General features: G+C 42.9%; 1 protein-coding gene across 1 annotated transcript in view; it reads left to right on the forward strand.

Moving 5' to 3' along the window:
• The first annotated feature begins 3,333 nt into the window (after positions 1 to 3,333).
• Mdm4 (MDM4, p53 regulator) overlaps positions 3,334 to 4,518 on the forward strand; it is a 22,987-nt gene continuing 21,802 nt past the window's right edge. The window contains exon 1 of the mRNA XM_013017253.1: positions 3,334 to 3,358. The gene's annotated coding sequence lies outside the window, so the exon portion shown is untranslated. The remainder of the gene's footprint in view (positions 3,359 to 4,518) is intronic.

Genomic DNA, 4,518 nt, shown 5'->3' on the forward strand with positions numbered 1-4,518 from the left:
CCTTCAGCTCTTCAGCTCAAAGCGAGCACTCTACCACTTGAGCTACAGCGCCACTTCCGGTTTTCTGGTGGTTTATTGGAGATAGGAGTCTCACAGTCTCTCCTGCCCGGGCTGGCTTTGAACTGTGATCCTCAGATCTCAGCCTCCTGAGTAGCTAGGATTACAGGTGTGAGCCACCAACGCACGGCTTCAGCTACAAATCTTAATTGAAAGATAAATAGCAGATTTATTTTATGTTTGCATCAGGTACGACCAAAACCTCCACTTTTGAAGATATTGCAAGCAGCAGGTGCACAAGGTGAAATGTTCACTGTAAAAGAGGTAAGCCATCAAAGGAAAAATTCTCAGTTTTAAGAGCATTTGAGATAAGCCAGCAAACATTAAGCTCTGAAATCAGTTCTGAGAAAGGAGTTCCTACTTCTGAGGGATTGGAGGAACAGCTTTTTAAAGAGTGTCACTTTAAGCTAATTTCTTTCTTTTAAGGTTCCTTTGGAAGTATGTAAGATTAACCTGAATTCTTTGATCTGAGAGTTCAAATGTAAAATGTACAGATTAAGAAATGACATCAGCTTTTAAATGCTGGTAGGCAGGAATTTGATGCAGTTTTTCATTATAAATGTGTCAGATAATTTTACCAGCACTACGAATTAACATAAACACTTTTGCATTTAGATAACTTAATTTAGCATCCAAGTTTCTTTTTTTTTTTTTTTTAGTAGAATAGATACCTAATGCTTTCTAAATAGGGTAAATAAGATTTTCAAGGGTGTGTGTGAATGTGAGTGTGTGTGTGTTGGTGTGTTGGTTTTGGGGCTTGAACTCAAGGCCTGGGTGCTGTCCTTCAGGTTTTTTCTCAAGGGATAGTGCCGTACCACTGGAGCCACAGTTTTACTTCTGGCTTTCTGGTGGTTAATTGGCGAGAAGAGTCTCTTGTCCTTTCCTGCCTGGGCTGGTTGTGAACCATGATCCTGATTTCAGCCTCCTGAGTTGGTAGGACTACAGGTGTGAGCTGCCAACACCTGACCAGATGCTAATTTTTTTTTTTTTTGTCTGGTCCTGGGGCCTGAACTCTGGGCCTGGGCACTGTCCCTCAGCTCTTCAGCTCAAGGCTAACGCGCTACCACTTGAGCCACAGTGCCACTTCTGGCTTTTTTCTTTTTGCTTATGTGGTGCTGAGGAATCGAACCCAGGGCCTCATGCATGCAAGGCAAGCTGAGCCACCTTCCCAGCCCAAAAATTGTCTTTTTTTTTTTGGTCGGTTGTGGGGCTTGAACTCTGGGCTTGGGCGCTGTCCCTCAGCTTTTCAGCTCAAGGTAAGCACTCTACTGCTTGAGCTACAGCGCCACTTCCGGTTTTATAGTGGTTTATTGGATATAAGAGTCTTACGGACTTTCCTGCCAGGCCTGGCTTTGAACCGTGGTCCTCAGATCTCAGCCTCCTAAGTAGCTAGATTACCTGCGTGAGCCACCGGTACCCAGCTGCTAATTTTTATTTGTAATCTGTAATTTTTAGTGTGTGCAGAGGCAGTATGATGTAATAGAACTAGTAGTATACACAATTAGTGTTCTAGAGGGTCCTATTTTATATTTTTGTAGTTTATTAATTTATTTCCTGGAAGTTTAATGGGCTTTTCTACTAGGTGATTTTCTCTTAAGTTGAGTTGATCAACTGTGAGAGCTGAGCTAATCCATGAATTCTGGACATGTAGGAGGGCTGACTAGAAACATCATTGCTGGGGCTGGGAAGGTGGCTCAGTGGTAGAGCGCTTACCTTGCATTCATGAGACCCTGAGCACCACATAAGCAAAAAGAAAAAAAGCCGGAAGTGGCGCTGTGGCTCAAGTGGTAGAGCGCTAGCCTTGAGCTGAAGAGCTGAAGGACAGCGCCCAGGCCCAGAGTTCAGGCCCCACAACGGGACCCTCCCCCCCAAAAAAGAAACATCATTGCTCCAGTATAATGGGAAATAGTGTTAGAAAATTCTGGATTGATGTTTAAGAATTTCTAAGAGGTTAGGCTTTAAAGATAAGTACAGCTGCATTAGTCTGTGGTCTCTAACAAGAATTTAGTTATTAAATTAAAAATTTAACAATAGATTATCATTGGCACCAGGCTTATGCCTGTATAATCTAGAAACTTTGGAGGATGAGATAAAGAGGATTGCAGCTTGCGGCTAATCTGGGCAAAAAGTGTATAGAGAGTAATCTCAGCCAATAAAGAGCTGAGGATGGTGGTTGTAAGGTCCACTCTTGGATGGCGAACAGACTCTACCCTCCTCCCAGCAAAGTCTCCACCCAGTACTTGCGTTACCTAGGCAACTGGCACACCTGTAAGAGGTCACATCTGCATCTGCTGAGGTCACATCTGAATTTGGTGTGGCCACATCTTTCTCTGCCCATACCCTAGATAAGGCCTAGACCAGGCCCAGATGCTCTTTTTTTTCTAGCTCTCTTCTCTTTCCCAGCTCTCTTTCCCAGGCCTTTCCCAGCTGCATGGAGGGCCGACATGGCCTGGTGCCAGCCAGAACGATGAATAATGCTACCCCTTACCTGAATACCCCGTGCATGGTGCTGTTCTTACTTCGAAACCTCTTTTTAAAAAACCTAACAGTGGTATGTGCCTGTCATCTTAGCTACATGGGAATCATAAATAGGAGAATCATGGTCCATGGGATTATTGACATGATCTCATGTTAATGAGGTCCTTTTTGAAAAATGATGAAACCAAGAGGACTGGAAGCGCATGGTTCTAGTGGTTTGAGCCCCTGCCTAAGAAATGCAGAGCCCTGAGTTCAAACCTCAGTATTGCCTCCCTATCTTGCAAATAGATAATTGAATTGTACATTTGCCAGAAAAAAGTAAATGAACATAAATCAAAATCACTGGGTATGTGCCCTTGGATTTGGGAAACATTCTTGTGGCCAGCAGTCAAGTGTGTTCTACTTAGTACAGAAGCAGTGGTAATAAAGAACATACACTTTCATTTGGACTCGTAAGAAAAACTCATTATCTTGTCTCCTTATCTGGTAAGTATGTTTTGTTAATAAAAGTGTGTATCTTGTAAATGACCAGAAAGATAATGGATGAATTAGTAGTTTGTAGGACCCTTGGATGCTGTTAGTGTACACGCCTAGACAGTTTCCTTATCTTTTCTCTGGAAACTGCTTTACTAATAATTATTTTGGGAGCATTTGGACAGATGGTTTCATGTTGTTTTATTCCCATGCAGGTAATGCACTATCTAGGCCAGTATATAATGGTGAAGCAGCTTTATGATCAACAAGAGCAGCATATGGTATATTGTGGTGGTGATCTTTTGGGAGAACTACTAGGACGTGAAAGTTTTTCTGTGAAAGATCCAAGGTAAAAAGAGTGAAGGAGTGTGTGTGTGTGTGTGTGTGTGTGTCTCAGTTGTAGGGCTTGAACTCTGGGCCTGGGCGCTGTCCCTTAGCTCTTCAGCTCAAGACGAGCACTCTACCACGTGAGCTAAAGCGCCTCTTCCGGTTTTCTAGTGGTTTATTGGAGATAGGAGTCTCACGGTCTTTCCTGACTGGGCTGGTTTTGAACTGCAATCCTCAGACCTCAGCCTCCTGAGTAGCTAGGATTACAGGCGTGAGGCACCAGCGCCCAGCTTGAGTACTTATTCTTAGTCGTATATCTCCATAAATTATTAGTGGTCATTTCTTCTTTCAGTCAACAAGTATTTTAAGGGCCTGCATATATTATATAGCCAGTAGTACATCAGTGAGCAATACCAGAAGTCTGACTGGATGGAGCTTAGAGAGTAGTGAGGTACTCTTCCACACTCAGTCAAATAATCATACCCATGCTTGGTAGAATTACACCACAATTAAGTGATATAAAAAAGAGGAGCATGAATCAAGAGCATGTAAGATTTTAAGTGCTAATGGTTCCTCAGGAAGTGAAATTTGAGCTGAGTTGAAGAACACTGTTGGTTAGATAGGATTGGTTGAAGGATAGCTTCATTTTGAAGATGATGTGTAAAGGCCTGGGTAGGAGCTTAATGTAGCTAGGTCTAGACCTTAAGTAATAGAGAGGGGAAAAATGAGCTGATGAGAAAGATGTAGAATTGCTGGGTGGTTTGAGGCTGATGATGAGTCTAGTAAATATTGTAGTAGAGCTAATCTGCCCAGTATCGACAGTTTTGTGAGACATATAGTCATTTTCTTGTCCCGTTCAGCTAGGTAGTAATTGACTCACAACTGCTTCTTTGTGTGTTCATATGTATGTGTGTGTTTGTGTGTGTGTGTGTATGCATGCATACATGCCAGTACTGGGCATGAACTCTGGGCCTGGACACTTGTCCGTGAGCTTGTGCTCTCAAGGCTAGTGCTCTACCACTTGAGCCACAGCTCCAATTCCTGACTTTTTTAACTGGAGATAGATCTTACTGCCTGGGCTGGCTTCAAACTTCGATCTTCAGATCTCAGCCCCCTGAGTAGCTAGGATTACCAGCATGAACCATCAGTGTCTGACTTCATAACTCTTTTCTTTTTTTTTTT

This window comes from Dipodomys ordii, unplaced genomic scaffold (assembly GCF_000151885.1).
Source record: "Dipodomys ordii isolate 6190 unplaced genomic scaffold, Dord_2.0 Scaffold35, whole genome shotgun sequence".
Classification (NCBI taxonomy): Eukaryota; Metazoa; Chordata; class Mammalia; order Rodentia; family Heteromyidae; genus Dipodomys; species Dipodomys ordii.